At 37.3% G+C, this 16,396-nt stretch overlaps 1 pseudogene; it reads right to left on the bottom strand.

Annotated features, from left to right (window-relative positions):
• Positions 1 to 1,408: 1,408 nt before the first annotated feature.
• LOC122911016 lies at positions 1,409 to 1,531 on the bottom strand (annotated as a pseudogene).
• Between the last annotated feature and the right edge of the window lie 14,865 nt (positions 1,532 to 16,396).

The following is a 16,396-nucleotide window of genomic DNA, read 5'->3' as shown; positions in this document are numbered from 1 at the left end:
ATATGGGAAGAATAACCTAAAGAAACTTAAGTGGTTTTGTTAAGACATGGATATTAATAGTGAACCAGAGGAAAAGAACTTCCATTATCTAGCAAAAATATATTTCTATCTTCATTACATTTCTATAATTCCCTCTTTCTCTTTTTGTTAAATTTCTATAATCTCCCTGGGGACAGAGAAGGAAGGAATAGAATGTCACTAATGATGGGTGATCAATGGTAAGAATTAATCCAAATCAAGAAAAAGAAAGTGACACATAGATGAAAAAAATATGATAAAATAACTTGTGTCCTGTAATTCAAATTCCCTTAGAATTATCTAGAATCTTCTAGATAATTCTAGACACTTACCTGGTGTCAGAATCTGAAAAGAGGTTGCATGGGTCTTCCTTAGTATTGCCACGGAAGTAGTCTAAAACATACACTAGTAGTTGGCATTTGTTATAAAATAAACCAATTCTTTTCTTGAAAGTGACAGAAAGCCAACTGAAAAATACCTGAAACAAAGGAAAAATCACTGGCTCACGTATTCAAGAAATAGGTTAGAGGCACATGTGTTTAAAAGTTGTGGTCAGGAATTTATCTTTGTATATCCCTTGGCTCTGCCTTCCTGTGTTGGCTTAATTTCCAAGTAGGCTTGACTTTTTTTTTTTTTTTTAAAGATTTTATGTATTTATTTGACAGAGAGAAATCACAAGTAGATGGAGAGGCAGGCAGAGAGAGAGAGAGGGAAGCAGGCTCCCTGCTGAGCAGAGAGCCCGATGCGGGACTCGATCCCAGGACCCCGAGACCATGACCTGAGCCGAAGGCAGCGGCTTAACCCACTGAGCCACCCAGGCGCCCCCCAAGTAGGCTTGACTTTTAAAATCCGTTTTTCAAAATTAATTAATTAATTAATTAATTAATTTTTCTAAACAGCACCAGGCTTGCATCGTAAAAGCTTAGACACTCTAGGGGAATGAAGGTCTTTTCTCCCAATAGTCCTGATAAGAGTTAAACACATTTTCTGACTGGAACACCTAAGGTGGTGTGCTCATCTCTGGACCAATCAATCAGTTAGGGACTGGAACGCTCAGTCTGGCTAAATTCCTGGTTACATTTCTTAAGCCCCAGAAATGGAGTCAGTTCTATATAAACTACATAAATTGAGAGAAGGTTAGGAATATTTGCCTGAAAAGTATATTGAGAAGCTATCACCAACAAAAGAAGGAAAATATGCCATGAGGGTAGATCAAATATATCTGTTGCCCATGAAGGAGGTCATAATATGACTAGAGAATGAGGTCAAGGAGAATTAATGCCATGAATACCAAAACTTTCCTTGTGATCCCTGGCTTAAGTAACTCTTCTAAGTTGTGGATAGAATCCTAAAGATTCAGATTTCTCTCCAAATCTACTTTAGAATCTTCATAAAATTTTCATCTGTCACCTCCCTTTTGTTTTAAGAAATTGTGTGTCATCCTTGCCCATGGGCCATGTTAATGTTCTCTGTACCATTCCAATTTTAGTGTATGTGCTGCTGAAGTGAACACACACACACACACACACATACACACACACACCCTTTGTTTAAAAACTATCTTTTTACCCAAATTCCCTCCACAAATAAGTGAAACCACATGATAATTGACTCTCTCTGCTTGACTTATTTCACTCAGCATAATCTCTTCCAGTCCTGTCCATGTTGCTACAAAAGTTGGGTATTCATTCTTTCTGATGGAGGCATAATACTCCATAGTGTATAAAAACTATCTTTTTTTCAGGGCATGAGCCTTCAAGACACATTTTTTTAAAAAAGGTATTATTATTCAGTTTTATTTCTTCTACTTTGTTTAGCCATGTACATCAAAGCAATATTAACCCATTGCTAATATACTCTGTTCTAGCAAAGTTACTGGGTAGGTAAGTTTGGGAGCCTAGGCTGGAAACGTAACCACTTCTCATAAGTATTTTTTTAATGGAAAAACGAATTTCTTGTTCAAATGAACCATTGGAATACAATTCATTTGCAAACACATACTGCTGAGAAATCTAGCAGATGCATCAATGAACTTTAATTACATGGGATCACTTGGTTAACTTAGTCTTCCTTCTCTGTTCCAATAACCAGGTATTTTCCTGGAGCAAAGTTAGAGCAGCTATGATCATTTAATGTGAACTGGGGCAATCGTATTTATTTGGATAGATGACCCAGGTATAACCATGCCTTAAAGAGAACTCACTTCCCTTCCTGGTGAGCATAGGGGGAGATTACGAAGGTACTCTCATGTTCAGTGAATTTATCAGAAAATCTTGTTTCCAAACAGATAAGAAGATTTTAATGACTCTTAAGATAGGCACAATTTTTGAGCTGATGGTTTTGGAGAAGCCTTTTAAAGAATGTAATTCTTGGAAGAGAACTTCCCAGGGGTTCAGAAAAACAGGTCACCCTTGTGTGCTACCTTTGGTTTCCAGACTTCTAAGACTGATAGTTGGAATGTTAAACTACATTTCAACTTTTTGGAGAGACTTTATTGATCCATTGATCCATTCATTCAATAAGTATACCCAGATACAGGATTCTGAAAGATGGGGCCACCAAGGCCATGGGTCCCCAAAACTCATGTTTAAAGGAATCTTGACTTTTGACACCTGATCAGCTAAACATGCTTGTGGGGAGTTGCATGAAGCCTCATCACCACGATGAGCCCAGCTGAAATCTGAGGGATTCTGGAATTGCTAGTCAGAGGTTGAAAGTGTGTCCTCAATCTGAATCTATAAGTTACTTGATTCCAAGGGAAGATCTCAGGATGTGGCATAGATGTTTTGGTGGGAAAATATGGAAATAAATAAGGATGAGTCTCAGGAATCTATAGTCTTATGGGGAGATTGATGTAGAAAAATTCGTTTGATATCAGAGAAAAACAGTTGCTGTTCTGAGAGTACAAGCTTTGGGCCAAGGAAGGATTCATGAGCGCTGTGCCCTGCATTCTTGACCTTGTCTGTAAGCTGGACAGACTTTGGCTCCTACCACCTCTGTGATGAGTATCTTATTCTGTGGGGTTCTAAACAAGGAGAGCCCCTTAACCCAGAGACTCACAAAGTGGCTAATGGAAACTCTAGGTCAAAAAAAAAAAAAAAATGCCCAAGAGTTTTATTAAGTACTTAGGTCCAAACAATTTCAAATGTTTAACATATTTATGTAGCTGTTTGAAAAAATACATGTACACTGAAAAAGATATTTACTTCATTTTTAAATAACCATGGTTATTTACTGATAGATGGGTGTGCCGTTCAGTACTATGCCATTTCTGAAACCTTGGTGCCTAATAGAACACCGCCACCCTTATTTCCTGTTCCATGGTGAGTTTTGCCTGGCACTGGCTTTGTATCAGAGCAGCTGCTGAAACTCAACTTTGCAAAAGCAGGGTGTCCTCAGAAGGAGCTGAAGTTAATGCTGAAGCCATGAACTACCACAGCTACAAATTCATGCCATGGTGACAGATCTCGAAGGTCTCTGTGTTTCTTTTACAAATATGAAACACCTTGTGGTGTTCTTGTGCAAACAGCTCTAGTGTCCCAGGCACAGTCTGAGAACTCAGACCTTATTTTCTCCTAGTGATATTCCTGCCCTCCAGTCCCCAAGATGTATATCCATGTTTGGACAGGGAGCTTTCTGCTGAGTCAAAAATATGGACTCAGAGAGTTGCCAGCAAACATCAGTTATGTTGGCTGGAACTACACACTTGGAGATGAACTATCAAATAGAGAGGATAAGAGAATACAATTATTACTTAAATTTAGAGTCAGTGTAGCTTGATATATTTGTTTTTCATGATTCAGAAGCACTTCCAAGTCTTGAGGTCCTCACCATGATTATTCATTAACATGGTTCTAGTGAGTTCATTGGGATCCAGTTTATAGATTTATGTTATCAGAATGCCAGTTTTATATTAGCTGTGCTATGCAATATATTATTTCTCTAATTCCAATAATGTCAAATTGGTCTAGAGCTGCAGATGACTTTGGAATATCTATGTTTCTGGTGGCATTGAAAAAGAATGAGATGTAGGTTTGTGGGAACAAGAAATCTTTATGAAAATGGAGACCTAATAGATTTGCCACAATCTTTTTGGTGTGTGTGTGTGTGTGTGTGTCTGTGTTTCAGGACAGGATGCATGTAAAAGGATTGATGTTCATTTACTGATTTAAGTAAATCTTGCTCTGTGGTTCCCCACCCATGAAATCCATAGCATTTGTTGCCTTAGGGGAAGGGACAGGTACCATACAGAACAAAGACATCATTGCTGGGCTCTTAACTTCAGAGAGAATATTCTGGAGTCCAAACAGCAATGGTTATCCAACATTAGTAAGCATCAGAAGCAATTGAAGAATTGCAAAGAGAGAGAGTACTGGGCCTTACTAGAGAAACACATTCAGAGTTTCTGGCTCAATAATGTTGGGTAGGCCCCCATAATCTGCATTTCTAATAACCTCCCAGGAGATGTTGATGCTGCTGATTTTCAGACCACACTTTGAAAACCACTGCCCTAGAGTGACAATAGTTCTTGAAAGTCAAATGTACTGAGAAAGATAGGGGATTTGTAAATTTCAGAGCTTTCATTTCTATATTGAAAGCAAAGCCCGGAGTTCTAAACCTGGAGTTTTAGCGCAGATGTTAGTAGGAATCTCCAGACATGATGAGAAGTCCCTTCTGCTGATGCAGAAAAGTAACAAAGGATTGGGAAAGGAGACAAAACGATAATAAGGAGACAGAATGTTCTTACCCCCCTTCCCTACCACCATTTTACAGAGTGTAATTTAAATGGCATGAAATAACAATCATTATTTAATGTGGGGAAATTGAGCATTATCCAAAGACGGTGCTCATTTTCTTGCCTTGAGAGATGGTCAGACTGCTCATAAAAACTCTGCTATGGTGTTTCAGGGTTCCATCCTATTACTATTAGATTTTTTCTATGCATAAAAATAGTCTAACTTCAGAATCCAAGGTACAGCCTCATGAAAAGTTCTGCATACATGGGCAGTGAATTCACTGGAGACTGTAAATAAGATATCATTTTACTGCTTATTGAGTCAGGGTTTTTCAAAGCACCAAATATCTTCCCACTACCTTTTCTTTTTTCTTTTTTTCCATAAACAGAAGGCATATCAGGGCTTTTAATTGTTAACAATCCTCCTTTTGTTTCCCACTGAGGACAAAAAGCATAGCCTTTTTGCAATGGGCACAGCCCTGTAATGGCATTCTCTCCTATTTGGATATGACAGATACCCTCCCAGGAACTAAACTCATTTCTGCACGATGTACTTGAGACTTGGAGAAGTAAACCACAATTTATCTCCTCTAAATAGCACTCCCCACTTCAGAGCATGAGGCAGATAACCTCAGTGTGAACTTTGCCTATGGATGTTTATCTGTAGCCTCCACGTAATATGGATTTATTCTGGTAATATACAGACCATTTTGCAGATAATGTCGAGAGCAAACATTTTATTACTGATTTCTTGTAAATTACACATGGCTGTGTTTTAATGGATTTTCCTTCTAAGCCTCAGTCTCATAACATGAGTAGTTATACAGATTTTTATTATGATCTTGAATATTGACTTTTAATTATGCACTGGTTAACAAAACAAATAAGGCTGTCATTTCCATCAAGGGAGTGCTAAGGATGGAGGGTCTCTTTTGACATCCCTCCTGCCTTCCCATCCCAGTACCACTTACTTTAACATCACCCACACCAGGCATAAAAATGTAAAAATCTCACATTACTTTAAGAAGACCCTGGAGCAGCTTTTAATTATGTTTATTGCAGAGGATACATGGCTTACAGTAATGATAGTTGAAGGGCACCCTAACAACCATATTCAAGGGGAAAAAAGGCTGTTGATAGGGGTACACGAGACATTTCCATCTCCGTAGAAGACAGACTGGAAAAAAAATACATTTAAATCGAAGCCAAGAAAGACAGACAATGGAATGTTCTTCCTGACCACAAGGTTTTCTGGAGAAACCAGTCATTAAAAAAATCCAAGAACTAAAGTCCCCTCTTTCTGATCCATTTCAGTTCTTAAGATAGCCTTATAGAAGATGTAGCATCTGTCAGCAATTGCCCAGGAGTCCTGCAAATCTGAAGTTAGCATCTAGAAATGGTGACCCCTCTAACACTGTTCTCATTCTAAGACTCAGTGAGCTCATCCTTGGAGATAAGAAGAGGTGGTGAGGATCTTCTATCAGATGTGATATTTTTAGATTCTGTTTCTAAGTATGAAGAGGGTTAAAAGCTTTTGAATTTCTTTCCTCGCTATTCAGGCAAGAAAATAGGTCAAGAGCTCAGTAAGACCAAGGAGATCAGTGGTTTATTTCTGTATGGCAGTTAGCATGCTCCTTAACCCTTTCTCGCAAGAATATCCTGAAATATATCCTGTGAGGAAATATTCGTGGTGAAGACAAAGTCAGGACATTAGGGTCTAAATGAGTATTGGTTGTTTAATAAATCTCAGTAGGAGATATGAGTGAGAGTATGGTAAATGACATTTTGGTAATGGTATCGTTAGGATCAAATCAGGTTAATGTATTTTATTGAGAAAATTTTATATAGAAAATCAGAGTAAGCAAAGTCCTCAGAAATGAAATTCAATCCATTCTATAAAAGTAATGGGGTAACTGAATAGCTTGGCTTTTGTGGGCCTTCTGAATAAGAGTATCAGAGGTGAGAAATAAAGCCAGTACAAAGGTGTTTCCATTACATTATACACTTTTGGGATGTCAAATCTTTCTTCAACCTATCTGGAAAAATCTAGAGCTTTTTGTTTGCTTGTTTGTTTGTTTTGTTTTTTTGTTTTTAATTCCCACATACAACAACAGCAGCCAAGACCCTAAGCCAGTTATTTCATTCAATTGGGGAAAAATAAAAACTACTTTAACATTTTACCTCATATTAAAAATTCTTCCATTATTTCTGGGGCCACCCATGCCAACTTGGCAAATGAAGTAATGAAGATGGTGTTACTTAAAAGATTTTTCACTCCAGAAAATAGTTTTATCACTGTTATAAAGTCACACTTTCACAGACTATAGCTAACAAGAAAATCTGTTGCTGGAAATACATATCAACTACTCCACGAGTCAGTGGGCGTCCTTCAGTCCTTTCGTCAGTTGGCTGTTTTCCTGACTTGGTTGAAATGGAATGAAATGTTCATCATATTGAGAAAGATTGGGAGTCCATGGTCTCTCTGAATAATGGAAAATGTACATATTTGGGGAGCAAAGATGAAAATAGGCCATTTTTCTCAGCATTGAGGCTGTCTTAACACTTTTGGAGAAAGAAGCACCTACCCATAAAATTCAGCCAGTCCGGCCAATTATCAGAAATTCTTTCTATCCTGATAAATGGAAACAACTCTCCAGGAATAAAAGAAAACAAACAAACTGGAACTAAGGAAGCTGTTTATTTCAGAGTCTCAAGGAGCCATGTGTTGTTAAACAAAATATAAAATGTGCAGTAAAGTTTAGGTATAAAGGACTTTATTTGGCTATAAAGTTTTATTTTACTGCTGTCCTCCTATGGCTAAACACGTTCAAGATCAGTAAAGTATTAAAATATTTGAGATGACAGAACACGAAGCCTAATTCTAGAAAAACAGCGTTGAGAAAGAATGACGAGGGGCAGACATAGAGTGGCTATGTTGTCAACTCTATAACGTCCATCATTTCAGTACATACTTAATTAAAAAGGATACAGAAGGTAGAGTGCATACCCTTAATTGATCATCTCCATTACTTTCCACCCAGACACCAGCTGAAACTGAGAGTGACAACTTTAAGCCAGAATCTTGTGACAACGAGTGGAACACAGGCACTTCCATCTTAAATAGAATGTTGAAGAATTTTCCTGAGGCCCAAATTGTTGTTTTCATAAGTCCTTGGCAACTCAGAAAAATGCATACTGTTTTGAATTTTCCTAAATGTGCAGGGAGGCAAGGTTTTTTATTTCTAAATAGAAAACCCCTTACACACTGTCTAAAGAAAGCCATTGTTACTGAAATCAGACTCTCTGTGGAAAATTATAGTTTTCAGGGGAGCTATCCCTACTAATCAGACTCAAGGCTGGTTTGGACATTGCATAATTGTATTATATTCCCTGAGGATAGGAATTACTGAATAAGGGAAGCAAAATTTTAAACACAAAAGGACGATGGCGTTTTCCACTGAACCACTTGCAAAATAGGAAAATCTTCCATCAGACTTAAGAACATAATTAGTATGTTTGACAAAAGACACCATTTTCATTGCTTTTGGAGTATCACTGTTATATTTGAACTTGTTTTTTTTCAAAATCTAGCTTTCTGGTAGGCACATTTGGTTTACTGAGGTTTTTGTTATTCCTGTGTATATGTATGTGTATGTGGGAAGTTCTAATTATTATATTCTCAGTTTCTAGCACAGTGCCTGGTACAGGGTACCTGTATCCTGTTAATCAGTATATCTTAAGGGAAGACATTTTAGACAACTTACGTTTGTGCCCTATTTACAAAAGTTGTAGTTATTCATTATAGAAAAAGTAAAAGATAATAGAAAAATAGAAAAAATTAAATTAACCCAGAATCTTACTATTTAATTTGGATTAACTGGTATTAATATTTTGGTATGATTCTGATTACCTAATTAGTATATGTATACATGTACACATACAAATACACCTAAGAATACAGAATCATACACATGTATACATACATATATACCAGACATTCAAGTTAGCATCAAACCAAATATTCAGTTACATATTTTCTTTTCAATTTAACTTTAATGAGTTGGTAAATACATCATATATTGTAAAATTGTTTATAGAGTTCATAGGGCCCACTCACTAAACTCTCAAACAATGAATTTCTGGGGTTAAAGAATCTTCCCTATATTTCTATTACTGGCTAGCAATAATATTTATTGAGCACTTACTAAGAGCCAGAAAGTCTGCTAAGCCCTTCATTCATGGTATCCTGTTTCAACCTTCCCAACAACTTTTTGAAGTAAATGTTATTTGGATATTCATTCTATCTATCTATCTATCTATCTATCCTCAATCATATATCAGTTATCTATGATTAATATTTATTTTTTTGAGAAAAAATTGACATATAACATTATATAAGTTTCAGATATACAACATTATAATCCAACATCTTTATTCATTACAAAATGGCCACCTGAAAAATCGAGTTACCATCTAGCACACATTTCACCATCTCCCATCCCCTTCCCTTCTGCTATCCACCAATCTGTTTCATTATGTTTATAAATTTGCCATTGTTTTGCTTGTTCACTTGTTTTGTTCAGATTCCACATACAAATGAAGTCATACTGCTTGTGTTTTTCTCCTTCTTATTTATTTCACTTAACATAGTAGCCTCAGTGCCTATCCATGTAGTCACAAATGACAAGGTTTGTTCTTTTTATGGCTGCATACTATTCCATTGTGTTCCTATACCATTTCTGCCTTATCTGTTCATCCATAGATGGGCATTTAGATAATTTACATAGCTTGGCTAATGTAAATAATGCTGCTATGAATATAGGGGTGTATAGAGGGGTGTATTAGTGTTTTCTTGTTCTTGAGATAAATACCCAAGTATGGAATAGCTGGATAGTATGATAGTTCTATTTTAACTTTTTGATGAATCTCCATATTGTTTTCCATTGTGTCTGCACCAATTTACCAGCAGTATACATAAGTTCTCTTTTCTCCACATCTTTGCCAAAACTTATTTCTTGTCTTTTTTTTTTTTAAAGATTTTATTTATTTATCCAACAGACAGAGATCACAAGTAGGCAGAGAAGCAGGCAGAGAGAGGAAGGGAAGCAGGCTCCCTGCTGAGCAGAGAGCCCGATGCGGGGCTCGATCCCAGGACCCTGAGATCGTGACCTGAGCCGAAGGCAGTGGCTTAACCCACTGAGCCACCCAGGCGCCCCTATTTCTTGTCTTTTTGATGATAACTAATCTAACCAGTATGAGCTGTTATCTCATTGTGGTTTTGGTTTGCTTTTTCCTAAATATTAGCGATGTTGAACATCTTTTCATGTGTCTGTTGGCCATTGGTATGTGTTCTTTGGGAACATATTTGTTCAGATCCTCTGCCCATTTTTAAATTGGGTTGTTAAATGAATTCTTTATATATTTTGAGTATTAACTGCTTTTCCGTCATGAAATTTGCTTAGATTCTTCTGTTTAAAACCTAGAGAGTATAAGTAATTTGCCCAAGTTCACCCAGCAGTAGGTGGCACAGCTGGGTTTCAAACCCAAGACTATGAAATCCAGACCCTGAGCTCTGAAGCCTTGAGCTTAGTACTGACTTGACTATTACCATGATGATATTACACATCTGGACACATGTTTGAGCACTTCTACCTTTTGATCACTTAGTCTTGTTGATCATATTTCTGAAATATCCCATTTTCCGTTTACTCATCAGTGTCTTAACTCACTGGTTTTCAATGAGGGACAGTTTGCCCTCCAGGGAGACATTTGGCAATGTGTGGGGACTTTGGTTGTGGTAATAGCTTGAAGGGGGATACTACTGACATCTATTGAGTAGAGACCAGGGGTGTTGTTAAATATCCTAAAACACCCAGGCTCCCACAACAAAGAATTATCCAGCCCAAGATGTTAATAGTACCAAGGTTGAGGAGCCCTGCCTTAGATCATTTCTACAGCCTGTCTTATCTAAATGTAAACAGCCTCCTAATTTTTTTCTCTGTTTTATGTTTCATTCTCATCCACACTGCTGCCCTGGTTATCTCTTTAAATGCAGATAAGATCATGCCAGCTCTTACTCTGTTTAGCTCTGTAGCTTTAGAGGAATGTCCATGTCCACCTACAGATTCAAGTCCACCTCTAGATTGTGTGAGTTCAGAAAAATGATTTAACCTCTCTGAATTTCAATTACATTACCTGTAAAATAAGGGAATAATAACTACTCCCAAATTTGATAGGTTCCTTGTGAGGATATCAACATTTTATGACTGACACTAGGAAAGTCCTCAATAAATGTTATCCATCATTTAGAAAGAGACTGTTGAAGATTCATCCATCCATTCATTGTTTGTAACACACAGTAGTTAAGATAAGCTCTAGAATCAGACATCCTTAGTTCAGAACCAGGTTTTGAAATCAAATTCATGTAACCTTGAACAATTTACTTGGCTTTATGAATCCTTAATTTCCTTGGCTCTAAAATAAGTCGAATAGCTTATACAATTGATAAAAGTATTGTGAGGACTGAATGTGGGTAGTGTATCTAACATGTTGCTTGCTATGTATAAGCCCTAAATAAATGTTAGGGGCTTGTATTTGTTGAACATCTACTCTCTGATAGGTCCTCATCACACTGTGCTTGCTTTCCGAGTGGCACATGTATCTGAATCTCTCATTAGATAAAGAGCTTATTTTAAGAAAGTAGTTAAAAAAAAAAAAAAACCCTTCTCTTCACACCAACACTTGAAATACAGGTGATAAAAACACCATTTCTGTCAACATCTCCCTGTGTTTCATAAAGTTCTGCTGTCCAATATTTCTCTCAGAAGATCCTACATATGCATCTTCTAACGTGGGAAATATGGTCAGTCAACAGGAGTCTGCTGTTCTCTGGCAGTGGAAGACTCTCTACCATTTCCAACACACCTTGTAAGCTGCCTCTCTGGGCATAATATAATCAAAAGAAATCTCTTCAAGATTATGATAATGGCTCTCAGCTTTCTCCATTACCCTAGAGCTAAAGATATGATGGTGAGATATTTCTATTCCAGAAGGAACTCAGAGACTATTTATTTTTTCATGTGAATTTTGAATGCGCTGTATTTTGTTAAAATTCAGATTACATTCTTCTCACTAAGCAAGTGATCCAATCTGATTAGTATAATACATTCTCCTACGTTGCCCAACATTGCCAAAGGCAAGGTATTACTTAGGGAACCAGCCCCTCCCCCCAACATATACACACTTAATACAAAATAAATAGATCTGTACAATCATTATTGAGCTAAAATAGCACGTAGAAATGTATTTTTTATTGTGAAAAATGGCCAAATAAGAGTTGTTGACTATTTGTAGCCCTGTAATATAAGTCAGATAAATTGGTGCCCAGAAGTCTGACATTTCAAAAGCCTGAGAATATGTTGCATTTTTTCTGATATGCCACTTTTGTAATTCCCCCCACTATTTTCCAGTAGCAAGAAGCAATTCTTCTGTTCCCAGGCATTTCAATTAGAGCATTGTAAAGGTTGTCAGAATGACTTCAACATAAGTGCCCCTGAGCAATAGGTATAATTTTGGAGAGGAACAAGTTCTCTTCTTACCACCCTGGTGTGGGCACTGGTGTTAACTAAGTTGGAAAAAGAATGCACCATCTGAATCTTCTCAACTCAGTTAACCTGTCCAGAGACTCAGGAACATACTCTCTCACCTGAAGTGGGTCCTCAGCAGAGGACCCACTTTCTTGAGCCAACAGCACCCTCACTGGTTCTTAATGCATATGTATTGGATGGCTCCACCCCTGGGTGCTTTAGAAGATACCCACAAAGATACTCTGCCCAAGCATGGGCAGGCCTTAGAGGTTGACCTCTAGTGAATAGAATGCAACAGAAATGACACTGTGTAACGTTTGAGACCAGGTCAGAGGTCAGCCACATTTATCTAGAAAGAGCCAGATAGTAAATATTCCTGGCTTTTCAGGTCATACCCATATTGTCTCCATCACAGCTAAACAGCTTTGTCTCTGGAACATGGAGCACAAATGGGCTTGGCTGTGTTGTGATGAAGTGTTATAAAATTAGGTGGAGGGTCAGAGTTGATCCACAGGCTGTAATTTGCCAATTCGTGGGTTAGGCTATAAAAGATGGTGTGGCTTCTGCTTAACTTTCTCTCTCACCAAGTAAATATTTCAAAAAAGAAGTTTTAAGTTCAGAGCAAAATTGAACAGAAGATACGGAGATTTGCCATATATCTTCTATCCCTACACAACCAGATCCTTCCCCATCGTCAAAATCCTCCACCAGAGTGGAACATCTGTTATAACTGATGAACCTATATTGACACATCTTTATCACTCAAAAGCCATAGTTTACATTGGATTCCCTTTTGTTGTTGTACATTCTGTGGATTTGGATAAATGTGAAGTGACATGTATCCACCATTGTGTACCATGCAAAATAATTTCACTGTCCAGAAAATCCTCCATGCTTCACCTTTTCCTCCCTTCCTCCTCCCAAAGTCTGGCAAACACTGATCTTTTTACCATCTCTAGTTTGTTTTTGTTTTTGTTTTTTTTCCTCCCAGAATGTCATATAGTTGGAATTAAACATTATGTAGATTTTCATATTGGCTTCCTTCATTAGTAATACCTATGTAAGGTTACTCAATGTCTTTTTATGGCTTAATGGCTCATTTCTTTTTAGTGCTATATAATATTCTACTTCTAGACATACCAAAGTTTATACATTCACCTACTAAGATAAGTTTGGGCAATTATGAACAAAGCTGTTATAAACATTTGTGTGAAAGTATTTATATAGACATAGCTTTCAGGTCATTTAGGTAAACACCAATGATCATGATTGCTGGATCATAACATGTCTAGTTTTCAGAGAAACTACTAGACTGTCTTTCAAAGTGACTGTGCCATTTTACATTCTCACCAGCAAAAATGAGAGTTCCTATTGCTCCAAATCTTTGCCAGCATGTGTAATTGCCAGTGTTCTGGATTTTGCCCATTCTAATACATGGGTAGTATATTTCATTATTGTTTTAATTTGTATTTTCCTCATGACATATGACATGGAACAACATTTATATGTATCATTTAATTTTCATATACTTATTTGCTACCTGTATTTTTTTTTTTTTGGAATCTCACTCTTTAAGCCACCATTTCCAGCCACCCTGAAGCCACCATCCAGGAAAGGTCATAAAGAAAGTCTATATAGAAGTAGAAGGAGATCCTCATGGGGACCTAATTATCCAAGTCTTTCCTCACAGATATATAAGGAGGAAGTCTTCAAGATAAATCCAGCCTAGCTAAAATCTACCTGATTGTAACAAGATTATAACATCCACAGTGAGATCTGATTATAACACCCACAGTGAGATCTATGTAAGTGAGTGCAGTCAAGAATTGAGAGATGATGAGATGGGCATATGACCTAGTTCTAGTCTTCCACTATGTTTCAACACCCTGCTCATATTGCTTTGTGCAGGAATGCATGCACATCTCACTTTGATCCGGTAAGACTCAATTTCTTGATCTTCACAGTGGGAAAGAGCGGAGGAGCTCTCTTTTTGCTTCTTATCTAACTGGAGAGCGTGTAAGCGTGGGCTGTTAGTGCACATTCTGATACCATATAGGAAGACAATAACCAGTGAAAAAGACAGCAGGGGAGAGAGAGAAAATCACTACTGGCATAATTTGGGTACCTGTATGGAACTATTCTTGAGGGTTAACCCTGGGTATTTCAGTTCTAAGAGCCAATTGTTAGTGATGGTTGTCAGAGATGAGGGGTAGAGGATGAGTGAAATGGGGAAGGGGGCCAAAAGCTACAAACTTCCAATGATAGAATAAATAATTTGTGGGATTGCAATATACAACATGTCAACTGTAGTTAACAACATTATATTGTGTATTTAAAAGTTGCTAAAATAGTAGATCTCAAAAGCTCTTGTCACAAGAAAAAAATTCTGTAATCTGCAGGGTAATGGATATGGTGATCATTTCACAATATATACACGTATCAAATCATTATGTTGTACACCTGAAAATAACATAATGGTACAAGATACATGTCATTTATACCTCAATAAAAAGAGCCAGTTGTTGTATTATATATATTCATAAATCATAAGTGCACAGATTGATGAATTTTTTTAAAATTTTATTTTTTCAGTGTTCCAAGATTCATTGTTTATGTACCACACACAGTGCTCCATGCAATATGTGCCCTTCTTAATACCACACCAGGATGTCCCAAACCACCCCAACCCAAAACCCTCAGTTTTTTTCTCACAGTCCACAGTCTCTCATGGTCCCTCTCCCCCTCTGATTTCCCCCAGTTCACTTTTCCTTTTCTTCTCCTAATGTCCTCTGTGTTATTCCTTAGGCTCCACAAGTAAGTGAAACTATATGATAACTGACTTTCTCTGCTTGACTTATTTCACTCCGCATAGTCTCCTCCAGGCCTGTCCTTGTTGATATTTTTAAAGAAATGGACACAGCCATGTAACCAGGAGCAAGGTCAGGAAACCAAAGTTCACAGCTCTCCCAACCCTCTCACTGTTGTCTACTTTCAGCTAGTCCCCAGAGGTAATCACTGTCTGGAATTTTAACAACATACATAGTTTTTCCTTTTTTAGTGCTCTGTAGAAATGTAATCAGATACCATGTACTCGTTCTCATCTGATTTCTTTTATCCAACATTCTGCTTATGAGATTTCTCCATGCTGCTGTTGTGTGTAGATTTAGATTATTCATTTGCATTGCTGTATAATTTTAAATTGTGTGAATATTAACACAACTTATTTATCCAGTCTGTGGTTGATGGACATTTCCAGTTTTTTGTCTATCATGAATAGTGATGCCATGAATATCTTTGAACATGACTTTCAGTGAACATTTGCACACATTTCTACTGCAAATGTATGTTGCAATGAAACCACTGGCTTATAGAAAATGCCTATGCTAGGCTTTATTAGAAACTGCCAAATGGTTGTCCTAAATGAATGTTCTTCTAGCCCTGTGTGAGAATCCTGATTACTCTGCTTTCTTGCCAGCACTGAGTGTTTTCCATCCTACTCATTTTTATTATTCTCTCGGGATGGTATAATATTGCATTGTGGTTTTAACTTACATTTCCCAGATGCCGCATGAAGTTGGGCACCTTTAATTTATGTTTATTGACCATTTCAATGTCTTCCCTGATGAAGTATTCAAATCTTTTGCCCATTTCTCTAATGTGTTATCTTTTTCTTATTGATTTATAAGAGCTCTTTATATATTCCAAATGTATATTCTTTTTGAGGAAATATAGATATGCCAGTACATTTTGAAATGTGTGTTTGGAGGACAAGGGGCATTAGAGAGGAGTAGGGAATTTGGGTAAATTGGAAGGGGAGGTGAACCATGAGAGACTATGGACTCTGAAAAACAATCTGAGGGGTTTGAAGTGGCGGGGGCGTGGGAGGTTGGGGTACCAGGTGGTGGGTATTATAGAGGGCACGGCTTGCATGGAGCACTGGGTGTGGTGAAAAAATAATGAATAATGTTTTTCTGAAAATAAATAAATTGAAAAAAAAAGAAATGTGTGTTTGAATTGAGACATCATCATTTAAAACTGGCTTGTAATAGAAGGTGTC

Source organism: Neovison vison, chromosome 6, assembly GCF_020171115.1.
Source record: "Neovison vison isolate M4711 chromosome 6, ASM_NN_V1, whole genome shotgun sequence".
NCBI classification, from domain to species: Eukaryota; Metazoa; Chordata; class Mammalia; order Carnivora; family Mustelidae; genus Neogale; species Neogale vison.
This window is presented reverse-complemented; position numbering and strand designations above follow the sequence as displayed.